This window comes from Lactuca virosa, chromosome 1 (assembly GCF_052849685.1).
Source record: "Lactuca virosa cultivar CGN04683 chromosome 1, Lactuca_virosa_CGN04683_v6, whole genome shotgun sequence".
Classification (NCBI taxonomy): Eukaryota; Viridiplantae; Streptophyta; class Magnoliopsida; order Asterales; family Asteraceae; genus Lactuca; species Lactuca virosa.
In genome coordinates, this window is record NC_136426.1 from 307,686,801 (window position 1) to 307,702,084 (window position 15,284).

The 15,284-nt window shown below is 42.7% G+C and overlaps 1 pseudogene; it reads left to right on the forward strand.

Annotated features, from left to right (window-relative positions):
• Positions 1-14,142: 14,142 nt before the first annotated feature.
• On the forward strand, positions 14,143-14,634 carry LOC145130957 (secreted RxLR effector protein 161 pseudogene; annotated as a pseudogene).
• The last annotated feature ends 650 nt before the right edge of the window (positions 14,635-15,284 follow it).

A 15,284-nucleotide genomic window follows, 5' to 3' on the forward strand; every position in this document is an offset into this window, starting at 1 on the left:
ATATATTGCGTTCTCAAAATTCGATTATGATTACGGCATCCCTCTTCATAGTCAAAATTTGAAAACATGGCAAATAAAAATATTGTAGCAAAAGACTGGTCTAGAATCATGTCTTTATGTGAGACATCATGAATCGTGTACCATTTGCTTTGGGTACAAGATCGATTGCATGTGCTATAATATTTGTCATTTCTAAATTTTTCCAAATGCCCAAAGGCATTAAGAAGGGAAAAGGTCTAGAATTGGATATGACTAAAATGATTAAGCAATTGTCGAGGACAATCTGAGGTTTACCAAAGATTGGTTGCTCAGGGACAGTTGGAAGTATAGTGCTAATTTTGGAAGGACCATATTGACATATTCTGAAAAGAGGCATCTTTTATTCAGAAGTGATAGTCAAAATGAGAATATTGAGTTGTCTCCATAGGTGGAAGTTATCTGTGTAAGATTAGAAAACTTAATGCAAGAAGCATGTCCAAATCAATGTACTTTGAATATGAGACTTAGTTTCCATGGAGTTGATCTCCATTGGAATACCTTATAATGACTGTTGACAAGTCTTTGTGACTTTGTACATATTCATTACAGGCGGGTCAGTGCATATAAGTTTAAAATCTAAACAGATTTCGATAAATGATAGGAATTTGAAATTCTCACATTTTTCGATAAGGATTTGGGAGTGTGAAATTAGAATCATTGAAATTATGTTCAATTGGTTTATTTCACAAAGTAAGGATCATAGATAAACATAGAGTGCATACTTGGTGTATGGCAAAGCTATTGTTTAATAAAAACATAGTGTACATGCTTGGAGCATGGGACAACTAGTGTTTTTAATTCAAGTATAAAGTTGATAAAACCGAAACAATGAATAATGAGTAATCTGTATGGTGATAAATAAAAGTGTTTATTTATATTCATAGGGTTTGATACCATATTTGATTCATTTATTCTTGTGTTTCACTTTGCATGTTTTGACTTCCAGAATAACTAAGTCGCTCTTCCTGAATGATTAAGTTATTCAAACCATCCACAGTCGGTCATATGTTGGAAGTAGATATGAATCAAGACTGTCATGGGTTGGTTTGTAGAGGTCCAAGTTGGTGGACAAAGTGGTGCTACAACACTCATGAGTGCTCATAAGTTCTAAGTATTGGACTCACCCCGCGCTCATTTGAATCACTTCATGGATTTTATCACGAGTGATCATGAGACGATAATATCTTATATTCTTCAAACCTAGAGATATGAGTTGTTACTATGAGTTGGTTATACATTGATTGCACGAAAACGCATTTGGTAACTCGATGTTATAAAACGTGCCTTTGTGTATGATTCAACAAGTAGTAGAACAAGCCATATGAGTCGAAGTTTATCCATTCCTTTTACCTTCGGGATAAAAGCGATATCTGTGGGCCCCTCGATGATTTAGCGATGACACATGTGAGTGCTTAGCCAAGCCAGGTCTGATTTGATTTGTTCAATCAGTCAGTCATCATAAATCGAAAATCGAGAAACAACAAATGGACAGAGAGAATGATTATAATCCATGTCTCAGTCCATATGATATCTAGAATGGAGGAATATATGATCCCTTATCTAATGGACAAGTCATTGACAAGGTCAGAGTTCGACAGCGGCTTTAAGAGCTACGATTGCCAGTTAGGTTTTGAAGTCATACTCAATAATAGTTTTAGACTTATCCAAGTGGGAGACTGTTGGATTAATGTCTAAGTCCATAACTATATTTGGTATATACTTGACCCGACCCGGCATGGTCCATTTGGGTTGCACTTCACCGGCAAAATTTATATGGATAGTCTTTTGAGAATAGTATATTTATGATTTATATTAATATATTATAAGTTCTAATATATTAATATGGAATCATATTATTTAATTAGTATTGATCAAGAATTAATTTAGACTTAATTAAGTGATAAAAAAGAACTAATTAAATATGGACTCTTATATATATGGAATGGGCCAAGTTCGTTTAGGTTGGGCTAAGCTTTCATGGATGGTCGATGGAGCTTTTAACCCATGGATCCTATGTAAATGAAAGGTCATGGGTATTAGGGTTTACATGGATGTAACCCTAATCCTCCATAATATATAAAGGGGTCCTTGGCTCACAAAATTGGTACAAGTGTGTGAAAATAAGAGTGGGCCGATTTTAGTGTGCATACATATTCTCTCAAGTTCTTCCAAGGTGTTTTGGTGATTTGTGATTCCATTTGAGGCTTCCAAACTATTGGGGATAAGCTCTTAAAGCTTGAAGACATCAAGCTACATCAAAAGGTATGTCATCTAACTAGAAATTTGTAGTATAGGTGCTTCATAATATGCTAGTTAGGATGAAACCTTGGAATAGTTAATATTTGCATGTATAATAGAGAAAACATAGATCCAAGGTTTATAGGGTTGCATGTACACCATAGGAGTGTTAGAATGCTCAAAACCCAACACTAAGAAGGTAGAGAAAACACCTTATGATATGTGGTATGGAAGACCTCCATCCTTATCTTATATGAAAGTTTGGGGATGCGAAGCTTAAGTTAAACAAGAGACTTCCAACAAACTTGATCCTAGATCTACCAAATGCATCTTTGTAGGATATCCTAAAGATTATTTAGGAGATTACTTCTACATCCCTAGTGAGAATAAGATCTTTATTTCACGAAAGGCTAAATTCTTAGAAAGCAAGTTTCTAATGGATGAGGCAAGTGGGAGGCATGTGGAACTTGAAGAAGGTCAAGAACCTGAATCCGATGCATCTTTAGTTGGCACTAGTACTGAACAAGAGGTTGTTGAAGATGAAGAGATCACTATCCTTCAACCTACTAAAACACAAGGCATTCACAGATCTGGTAGAATTCGTCATGAACCTGAGAGATATGGATTTCTCATTGACGAGTGCTTCGTAATGACAAATGCTGATGAGCCGGTCAGCTACCAGTATGCAATGACAGATCCTGAATCTACCAAATGGATTGAAGCCATGAAAATCATGTATGGGACTTGGTTGATCTTCCTCCTAATAGCAAGACTGTTGGAAGTAAGTGGGTCTTCAAGAAGAAGATTGACATGGATGGCAACTTACACACATTCAAAGCAAGATTGGTTGCTAAAGGATTCACTCAAACTCATGGGTAGATTATGATGAAACCTTTTCACCAGTCGCTATGATTAAATCAATTAGGATACTACTTGCCATAGATGCATATTATGACGATGAGATATGGCAAATGGATGTCAAAACCGCTTTTCTTAATGGACACTTAGAAGAAGATGTCTATATGGATCAGACCGAAGGTTTTGTCGACCAAAAGCATCCTAATGTAACATACCGACTCTCAAGTATAATATTTATTTATATTTTTAGGATTGACTGAGTGACTTGCCGAGTTGGATGACCAACTCGTCGAGTAGAGACGGATTGGCAACGTGGGTTTAATGACCAACTTGACGAGTCAGAGAGCCGACTCGCCGAGTTGGCGCTATGTGAGGAAACCCTAAATCTCTAGGTTTATGTCCTATTTAAAGGGCCTTAAGCCCTCATTTCCACCTCACTAGCCACCCAACTCCCCTGTGTGAAACCCTAATCGCTTTAGTGAGCTAAGAGAGAAAGAGAAAGGCTAATCTTGTGGTTTTAGTGTACTTTTGGAGGAGAAGTGAGGAGCATCAAAGCTTGGATCAAGAGGAAGCTTTTGGATCCCGAGAGTCTTCAGAGATTTGCTTCAGTTGGAGGTAAAATAATGCTAACTTGATCATTTCCTTATGAGATCTTGATTTAGGGAGGTTTTAGGGTTTCTCCCATCCATATTGTCCCATTGAGTCATTTGAGCATGGTTTGAGGTTGGAACCTCAGATCTGGACTGTAGGAGGCCTTGTGAGTCCAAAGATCCAAGCTTTATTGAGATAGAGGCAAGCTCTTGTGCATCTAACCCTTATTGGAGCTTGTATTGGCATTATGAGCCTAATATGCCATGCATGAACGTAAAGCTCGCAGCTTTAGGTGACATTCGACCCTTGGGATGCTAGATCTAGAGTTTAGAGTGGTAGATCTGCTTTTGAATGTCTGAACGAGAATATAGACTGAATGGACTCGCTGAGTCAATGAGCTGACTCGACAAGTCGGCTAGGGTTTTCCCGATGAGTCTGGACATGAGTAGCTCGGCGAGTTGATGAGACGACTCGAGAAGTTAGGCTTGGTTTTCGTGACTTTTCTGAAGGAACACGGGGACTCGAAGAGTCACATAGGTGAACTCGACGAGTCGGGTCAACATGGACTGTTGACTCGAGTGTTGACTTCTGTTGACTTTAGGGTTTGGTCAAGACAGGGACTATTGAGACCATGGAGGGGTATAATGGTCTTTTACCCATTTCAAGAGTTAGAGAGAGAGAATAGCATTTAGTTTATTTAGAGTTATGATTGGAGTGTTAACTAGAGATAATTATCATATGTATCAGGTGGAGGCTAGATCGGTGATTCGTGTACGAGATTCATTTGCTTGCTTACGAGGTGACTCTTCTCACTATACTTACCTGCAGTGGTAATTTGTGTGACCGGAGGGTCTTATATGCTTATATTGAGTATTGTGATATCCTGCATTATGTCTTTGTGATTTATGTTGTGTATTATTCTGAACTTTACTGAGTTAGGACCGGAGGGTCCACCCGAGTTGTGGGACTGGAGGGTCCCACGGAGACACATTGACCGGAGGGTCTTATTTGAGTTATAGCCATGAGAGGCTAAGGATATATGTGTGGTATTTTGGGGAACACACTAAGCTTCGTGCTTACTGTGTTATGTGATATGTGTTTCAGGTACTTCTCATGATCGCGGGAAGGCGCCGACTTGATTTTACACACACACTTGAGATGGAGTTTATTTTTTGTGGATCCTGGATTTTATCAAACGATTTATGATATTTGTGTTTTGACAATTTGACACTTGTGGTTTTTGGAACGTGATAATGAGAATTATATGTTTTTTAAAATGAAAAACTTTTTTGAAAATTTACGGTGTTACAAGTTGGTATCAGAGCCTTTGTTTGAGGGATTGGGATATACCTTCGGGTGTGTCTGGACTCAAACTGAGGATTTGAGAAAAAATTTCAAATGAAATGATTTGTCTAAAAACGAGCAAGAGTTTTAAGAGAAAACAAGTTGGAGCAGTGTGTAATATAAGCCAGAGCCCGAACGATGATTTCCCAAAATACCCTTACTTATTTGTGTTATGAGATATTTATGAGATGTTAGGGATGCAAGCTAGATGATATGCTAGGTATTTCATATTTAGGATTAGCGTCGCCTGATTTGTGATGCCTTAGCCTAGGAGTTGCTGCTACCTGTTATTTGCCTTGAGTATATGATGTGTAGGAGTATGTAGCAGGAAATCACTTAGAGAGAGTGTTCTGAGTTAAGGGATAACCTAGGAGAGATGCCTAGATGAGCATATGAGAGGTCTACTGAGAGAGTAGTCTGTTATTCGTGAGAGATAGAGTAATTGTGAATCGGGATCCTAGGAGGAGGACTTGGGGTGACTATAGGTTGGTATGGAAGGTAGTATTGGGCCCGTACTACTGGAAGCACCGGATCTGTATGCAACCTAAGTAAGCATCTTTGGGATACTAAGGAGCATGTAGGGGCGGGAAATCGAGTGTGAGTATGCTCGAATGAGTTTCTGATTATTTTCGTGTTGTGTTTCAGAGACATTATGGTGGGTACACGCCACAACTCCGACGGCACCAGTGGTACCAGTGACGAGGAGATCCGCATGATCATCCATGCTGAGGTGGGCGCAACTATCTGAGAGGCGATACTGGAGATGTTTGGGTCTATTAAGACCATGTTGATTGAGACCTTCGATGAGCGCTATGCTGCTGTTACTAAGGTTGCTACTGCCGCAGCCACTGCAGACCTAGCTGCTTCGAGACCATAGGGGGTGACTCGTTATTGTTCCGGGAGTTCAGCAACATGAACCCACCAGAGTTTGATGGGACACAGGATCCGATTGCTTCTATGAGATGGATCTATGACATTGAGGGATGTTTTTACACATGTTCATGCCCTGAGCACCTGAGAGTTCAGTTTGCAATGAACCAGCTTCGCTTGGGAGCGAAGGACTGTTGGAAGTTTGTGACTACCAGCTTTACTCCTGCAGATCATGTTGCAGTCACATGGGAGAGGTTTACACAGCTGTTCCGAGATGAGTATGTTCCCCAGGTGGAGAGGGAACGGTTGGCCCAGAAGTTTCTGTCTCTCAAGCAGAAGATAGAAACTGTGACAGAGATCACGAGGATGTTCCATGAGAGGGCGCTGTTTTTCCCTGAGCATGTGTCTACCGAGCAGGCACGTGTGAGCCGATATCTGAGCATACTGAGGAGGGATATACGAGAGTTCGTGGCGAACTCATCATACCGAACATTCGCTGAGCTTCAGACCAATGCTAGGTGTAGGAGATTGAGCTAGAGTTGGGAGAGTCTCAGGGGAGAGACCGGAGACCAGTACAGTCGCAGCCGGCGACGAAGCGGGCAAAGCCCGCTGATACGAGGGTTGGGGGCCAGAAGGGCCGCACTTGTGGCAAGTGCGGCAAGAGTCACGAGGGATCGTGCCGGACAGGTATTTGCTATAAATGTGGCAAAGAGGGGCACCTGGTGAGGGATTGCCCCAAGGGGTGTGCAGTCTGCTTTCACTGTAACCAGACCGGCCATCGGAAGGTCGAGTGCCCTCAGCTCATTCAGGGATCACCCTAGGGCTTTGCACCTGCTGCTTTGCAAGCTACTGATAGTCGAACAGTGAAGGTCGAGGCACCGAAGGTGTAACACCTGTTCCAGGAATTGCTTAATGGATGCAAGTTTTTAGGGTTTTGGTGCCGGGACTCAGCGAGTTGGGAGCTCCAACTCGACGAGTAGAGTCATTCAAAGGATCGCGAGATTTCGACCCTACTCGACGAGTCGGAAGGCTCCGACTCGGCGAGTAGGCGCTGTAAAGGAAACCCTAAACTTTAGGGCTTGGTACCCTATTTAAAGGACTTATGTCTCATTTGCAGCCTCCCTTATTTCCCCCTTTGTCCAGAGAAACCGTAGTTCGTGCCCTACCTCTCTTTAAGTGTGTGTGTGAGCTTGGAGAGTGATTCTTGGTGCTCTTTTGGAAGGAACTTGAAGCTTGAAGAGGTTGTACTAAATGGAAGGCAGTAGATCCGGGATTTCCTCCAGTGTTGCAGCTACCTTGAGGTATAAAGTCGAAACCTTGGCTTTTCATTGCTTAGATATCCTTTTATGAAAGTTTATGGCCATTATTAGCAGTGTTTGGGATCATTCTTGGATTTGAGCTTGTTATGAGCACATGGCTTTAGATCTGGATATCTCAGGGCCTTTGGGGACTTAAAGTTGCCAAATTTATCAAGTCTTGGCTCCTTTATGCTCTAAGTCCCTTGTCAAGATTTTATTAAGTGTTTCTAGCCTTGGATGCTTTGCATAACACGTAAATTTTGAAACTTTACGTGGTAACTACACCATAAGTGGTTGGATCTGTGATTTGGAGCTTTGGTTTCCACTATAAAGGCCGAAAACGAGTAGGACTAAAGGGACTCGCCGAGTTCTTTAATCAAATCGGTGAGTCGGCCAAAGGGTTTACGGCCAAGGAGTCGGCCAAGGAGTTTACGGCCAAAGGGTTTACGGCCAGGGGTTTGCGGTTGACGGTTTACGGCTGCAAACATTAGGGAACTCGACGAGTCATTCAAGTGACTCGGCGGGTTGAAAAGTTAAGCAAGAACTCGACGAGTGGCTGGCTATACTCGACGAGTTGAGGTCAACATGGACTGTTGACCTTGACGGTGGACCTTGACTTTGTCCAGGGTTGACCTGAGGGTATTTATAGGATTGTGTTAAGCTAATCACTTGATGATTATGGGTAGTTGAGAAGGAGTAGCGTGTGGGATATATCTGACTTCAGCTTACCATTTCAGTATTTCAGAGGTGAGTCTTCTGACCATACCAATGGGTCTAAGGCACCAAGGCCGGCCCATTTTATGATAGTTGGTATACTTGCTATGTAGAGTTGTGTGATATGCATTTATGTGTGATATGCGGTAGAGATAGCCTTTGTGGGCAATGGTAGAGACAACCTTTATGGCTGATGGTAGAGATAGCCTTGTGGCTAATGGTAGAGACAGCCTTTATGGCTGATGGTAGAGATAGCCTTGTGGCTAATGGTAGAGATAGCCTTTGTGGCTAACGATATAGATAGCTTGTATGGCTAACGGTAGAGATAGCTTGTATAGCTAAATGATATGTGCCAATGGTAGAGATAACTTTTATAGTAATGTGATATGTGATATGCGGCAAGAGTAGCTTATATAGCTAATTGATGTGTGCTAATGGTAGAGAGAGCTTTTATAGCTATTTGATATGTGATACGTGGTAGAGTAGCTCCTATAGCTGATTGATATGTGATAACGGTAGAGATAGCTTTTACAGCTAATACGATATGTGTTATGTGGATTGTGTGTGGGGTATGCTCTGGGGGACTCAATAAGCTTTGTGCTTACGGTTTTTAGTTTTGGTTTCAGGTTTCATCGATTGGGAAATGAAGGGATCGGATTGATCGCAGTGCACACACCTATGATATCGCAATGAATGATTTTGGGACGAACTCTGATAAATGTTTCTGGTTAACACTATTTTGGAATGTTTGGAATAAATGGTATCTATGTTTGGGTTGTATTAAAAATGAAATTTTTACCCCTGATTTTTGGGTCGTTACAGAAGGCTCATGGGAGAGCTTTTCAGCTGACAGCGAATGAGGTCCGTTCAGCACCTGATGTCGTGACTGGTACGTATTTCCTTATTCCTATTATTTTTACATTGTATTGCTTATACTGTGCTGTATATAGGTACTTTTCTTGTGATTTCTATACCTGCTTTGGTGTTATTTGACTCGGGTGCGACTCGATCCTTCATGTCTTTAGCCTTTAGTCGAATCAGTATTCGACGTGTGGCGTTGAATCGACCTCTGAGGGTTTCTATAGCCAACGAGCATGCGGTTTTCGCTACTGATGTATTCCGAGGATGTGTACTAGAGATTTTTGGTGTTGAGTTTCTGATAGACCTGGTGCTCATAGGCATGGGTGATGTCTGTGTCATAGTGGGCATTGATTGGTTTAGTCGGTTTGGAGCTGTGATCGACTGTGAGCGTCAGATGGTGACCATACGAGACCCTAGTGAGGGAGTGCTTACGGTGTATGGCGAGGGTACCAGATCTGGATCAGCTTTTTGCCCTGCTGCCAGAGCGAGACAGAGTCTACAGCAGGGTTGTATGGGCTTTTTGGCGTATGGGTTGCTACAGAGAGGCCGAGTTCTATCTCTGAGGTTCCGATAGTGTGCGAGTTTCCAGATGTTTTTCTCGACGAGTTGTCGGGTGTGCCTCCCGAGAGGCAGGTGGAGTTTCAGATTGATTTGGTTCCGGGTGCGACGCCTATTTCTAAGGCACCTTATCGCCTTGTGTCGCTTGAGATGCAGGAGTTATCCTCATAGCTACAGGAGCTGCAGGGGAAAGGTTTTATCAGACCGAGTAGATCCGATCCTTTTTGTCAAGAAAAAGGATAGTTCACACCGGATGTGCATCGATTACCGGGTGTTGAAAAAGCTGACGGTCAAGAATCGTTATCCACTTCCGACGATCGACGACTTATTCGATCAGTTGTAGGGAGCATCTTAGTTTTCCAAGATTGTTTTGAGATCCATATATCATCAGATGAGAGTTTGCGAGGAGGATATCCAGAAGATGACTTTTAGGACTCGTTATGGGCACTACGAGTTTGTGGTGATGCCTTTCGGGCTCACCAACGCACCGGCGGCGTTCATGGACCTCATGAACCGGGTGTGCAGGCCTATGTTGGATCGATCGGTGATCATGTTCATTGACGATATTTTGGTGTATTCGAGAACCAAAGAGCATCACGAGGAGCATCTTCGAGAGATTGTTGGAGTATTGAGGTCGGAGAGCCTTTATGCCAAATTCTCTAAGTGCGATTTCTGGTTACGAGAGGTCCAGTTCCCGGGACATCTCGTTAATCAGAATGGGATATTGGTCGACCCGGCCAAGATTGAGGCATCTTTGAGATGGGAGGTGCCGAGATCCCCGTCCGAGATCAGGAGTTTTCTGGGTTTGGCCGGTTACTATCGGAGATTTATTAGAGATTTATCAGGGATGGGAGCTGTGTTGATGCAGAGGGGACACGTGATTGCATATGCGTCGAGGCAGTTGAAGCCTCATGAGACGAGGTATCCCACCCATGATTTGGAGTTGGGGGCGGTGGTGTTGGCCCTCAAGATCTGGCGCCACTATCTGTATGGAGTCCAGTGCACCATATACACAGACCATAAGAGTCCGAAGTACCTCATGGATCAGCCCAACCTGAATATGAGGCAGAGGAGGTGGTTAGATGTAGTGAAAAACTACGACTACGAGATCTTATATCACACATGCAAGGCTAATGTGGTAGTCGATGCCTTGAGTCGTAGAGCAGAGAGTGCTCCGATCCGAGACGTGTGTGTGAGGATGACAGTGATGACTCCAGTCCTAGATATCATCCGAGAGGCTCAGGTGGAGGCTGTGAGGCCGGATAACCTCAAGAGAGAGCGAGTGATCAGACAGGTTTCCGAGTTTGAGACGGATAGTCGGGGGCTTACGACTTTCCGTGGGCGGATTTGGGTGCCCTATACAGGTGGAGCTCGGCGTATACTGATGGAGGAGGCACATAGATCGAGATTCTCGATCCATCCAGGAGCCACTAAGATGTATCTGGATCTGAAGAGAGATTACTGGTGGCCCTGTATGAAGAGGGATGTGGCATGGGTTGTTGAGAGGTGCTTAACCTGTCGCGAGGTTAAGGAGGAGCACCAGCGTCCGCATGGTTTGTTGCAGCCTTTAGAGGTTCCCCAGTGGAAGTGGGAACAGATTTCCATGGATTTTATCACTAAATTACCAAGAACCGCGTGAGGTGTCGACGCGATATGGGTGATTATTGATCTGTTGACGAAGAGTGCTTATTTCCTTGCTATCAGTGAAAGCTCTTCCGCAGAGAAGTTGCCTGAGATTTATGTGAGAGAGGTGGTGGCACGACATGGAGTGCCGACATTAATAGTGTCAGATCGGGATGTGCGTTTTACTTCCAGGTTCTGGAAGAAGTTCCATGAGGAGTTGGGTACCCGATTGCACTTCAGTACCGCATACCACCCACAGACAGACGGGCAGAGTGAACGGACGATTCAGACGCTTGAGGACATGCTGCGTGCATGTGTTATGGACTTGGGAGGAAGTTGGGACACCTATTTGCCCTTGGTTGACTTTTCTTATAACAACAGCCATCATTCCAGTATTGGAATGCCTCCCTTTGAGCTCTTATATGGAAGGAGGTGTTAGACTCCCATCCGTTGGGGATAGGTAGGGCAGAGAGTGATGGGTAGCACTGAGATAGTGCTCAAGACGACTAAGCAGATTCAGCAGGTCAGACAGAGGCTACTGACAGCTCAGAGTCGCCAGAAGAGTTATGCAGACCGACGACGATCCGATCTAGAGTTCCAGGTTGGAGATTTTGTCCTCCTGAAGGTATCCCCGTGGAAAGGGGTGATCTGATTCAGGAAGCGGGGAAAGTTGGGGCCTAGATATATCAGTCCTTTCAGAGTGACTGCCAGAGTATGGATGGTAGCCTATCGGTTGGAGTTACCTGCAGAGTTGAGCCAGATTCATAACACCTTCCACGTGTCTCAGTTGAGGAAGTGTGTAGCCGATGAGACAACAGTAGTACCCTCAGAGGACATTCAGGTGGATGCTAGCCTGAATTACATGAGAGACCGATAGCAATTTTGGATAGAAAAGTAAAGACCCTGAGAAACGAGGAGGTGCGACTGGTTAAGGTGCAGTGGGAGCACTACAGTAGATCCGATTGGACTTGGGAGCCGGAGTCCGAGATGCGCGAGCAGTACCCAGAGTTGTTTCTGGAGCATACTTCGAGGGCGAAGCCTGATTCTAGTGGGGGAGAATTGTAACATCCCGACTCCTAGGTATAATATTTATTTATATTTTTAGGGTTGACTGAGTGACTCTCCGAGTTGGATGCCCAACTCGTCGAGTAGAGACAGATTGGCCACGTGGGTTTTATGACCAACTCGACGAGTCAGAGAGCCGACTCGTCGAGTAGGCGCTGTGTGAGAAAACCCAAAATCTCCGAGTTTGTGTCCTATTTAAACGGCCTTAAGCCCTCATTTCTGCCTCACCATCCACCCAACTCCCCTTTGTGAAACCCTAATCGCTTTAATGAGCTAAGAGAGAAAGAGAGAGGCTAATCTTATGGTTTTAGTGCACTTTTGGAGGAGAAGTGAGGAGCATCAAAACTTAGATCAAGAGGAGGCTTTTGGATCCAGAGAGTCTTTAGAGATTTGCTTCAGTTGGAGGTAAAAAGATGCTAACTTGATCTTTTCCTTATGAGATGTTGATTTAGGGAGTTTTTAGGGTTTTCTCCCATCCATATTGTTCTATTGTTTCATTTGAGCATGGTTTGAGGTTGGAACCTCAGATCTGGACTGTAGGAGGCCTTGTGAGTCCAAAGACCCGAGCTTCATTGAGCTAGAGGCAAGCTCTTGTGCATCAAACCCTTGTTGGAGCTTGTATTGGCATTATGAGCCTAATATGCCATGCATGAACGTAAAGATCACAGCTTTACATGACATTCGAGCCTTGGGATGCTAGATTTAAAATTTGGAGTGGTAGATCTGCTTTTGAACGTCTGAATGAGAATATAAACTGAATGGACTCGCCGAGCCAATGAGCTGACTCGACGAGTCGGCTAGGGTTTTCCCGATGAGTCTGGACATGAGTAACTCGGCGAGTTGATGAAACAACTCGACGAGTTAGGTTTGGTTTCTGCAAATTTTATGAAGGAACAAGGAGACGCGAAGAGTCACATAGGTGAACTCGACGAGTCGGGTCAACATGGACTGTTGACTCGATTGTTGACTTCTGTTGACTTTAGGGTTTGGTCAAGACAGGGATTATTTAGACCATGGAGGGGTAGAATGGTCTTTTACCCATTCCAAGAGCTAGAGAGAGAGAGAGAGAGTAGCCTTTAGTTTATTTAGACTTGTGATTTGAGTATTAATTAGAGATAATTATCATATGTGTTAGGCGGAGGCTAGATCGGTGATTCGTGTACGAGATTCATTTGCTTTCTTACGAGGTGAGTCTTCTCACTATACTTACCTGGAGTGGTAATTTGTGTGACTGGAGGGTGTTATGTGCTTATATTGAGTATTGTGATACCCTGCATTATGTCTTTGTGATTTACGTTGTGTATTATTCTGAGCTTTACTGAGTTAGGACTGGAGGGTCCACCCGAGTTGTGGGACTGGAGCGTCCCACTGAGACACATTGACCGGAGGGTCTTATTTGAGTTATAGCCATTAGAGGTTAAGGAGATATGTGTGGTATTTTGGGGAACTCACTAAGCTTCGTGCTTACCGTGTTATGTGTTATGTGTTTCAGGTACTTCTTAGGATCGCGGGAAGGCGCCGACTTGATTGTACACACACACTTGAGATGGAGTTTATGTTTTGTGGATCCTAGATTTTATCAAACGATTTATGATATTTTGACTGTGGTTTTTGGAATGTGATAATGAGAATTATGTGTTTTTTAAAATGAAATTTTTGTTTGAAAATTTACGGTGTTACACCTAATAAAGTGTGTAAGCTCAATAGATGCATTTATGGGTTAAAGTAAGCATCTCGTAACTGGAATCATCATTTCGATGATGAAATCACAAAGTATGGTTTTATTAGAAATAAAGATGAATATTGTGTTTACATAAAAACTAGTGGGAGCTCGGTGACATTCTTGGTCCTATATGTGGATGACATAGTAATCATCAGAAATCATATTCCAACTTTACAAGATGTAAAGCCTTGGCTAGGAAAGTATTTCTCAATAAAGGACCTAGGTGAGGCACAATACATTCTTGGAATCAAAATTTATAGAGATAGATCAAAACGATTAATAGGTCTAAGCCAAGGTACATATATTGAGAAAGTATTGAAACGGTTCAATATGGAAAACTCTAAGAGAGGATTTGTACCCATGGCACATGGCACTGTACTAAGTTCATCTCAATGTCCTAGCACAAAGGTTGAGCTAGACAAGACGAAAGATATTCCATATGCTTATGCAATTGGATCCATCATGTATGCTATGAATTGTACAAGACTTGATCATGCTTATGCTATGAGCATGGTAAGCAAGTTCCAACAAAATCCAGGGGAGAGTTATTGGAGATTTGTGAAGAACATCCTAAAGTATTTACGAAGAACTAAGGATGTGTTCCTCGTCTATGGAGGCGTGGAAGAAATCTTAAGTGTAAAGTGTTACACTGATGCTTCCTTCACAACTGATCGAGATGATTGGAAATCGCAATCAGGATATGTGTTCATTATCAATGGGGGTGCGGTATCTTGGAAAAGCTCCAAGCAAAGTGTTGTTGCACAATCCACTACAAAGTCCAAATACATTGCTGCTTCTGAAGCTGCACAAGCGGCTGCCTGGATGAAGAAATTCATTAGGTATCTAGGGTAGTCCCTACCATTCAGGACCCCCTATACGTTTTCTATGAAAATGAGGGTGCTATTGCTTTGGCAAAAGAACCCCGAGCACACAAGAAGATCATGCATATTAGCCGTAGATTCAACTTCATCAGGAATAAAGTTGAAGAATGAGAAATTAGTATTCGCAAAGTTCACACTGATCAAAATTTGGCGGACCCTTTCACGAAGCCTCTTCCTCAACCAAAATTTGAGGGACATGCTCGAGGAATAGGACTTCGCTATTCTAGTGATTGGATTTGATCTATGTATTTGTATTGAATATTAGAACATTATATAACATCATCTATTGTAATGACTATGATATATATGGCATATGATCTTTTCATTAAATATTTTTTGTGTTCTTTATTAACATGTTTAATCCTTGAGTGAATTTATTCACTCTAAAACTCCATAGTCAGTTGTTATTGTGGGAGAAATAATGAAACAAGACTACTATGAAATAGGATGGTCGACAAAGCGTTGTAACCAGTTTCATAGATACTTACTAGAGAGTAAGTATTGGAGTGACCCGTTTAAGATCACTTCATGGATCGCTGTCACGAATGATACTTGAAAGAAGGTAATATCTGTATATCATTATCACCTGAGATACATATTTGGGACTTGAGTGTGGGGAAC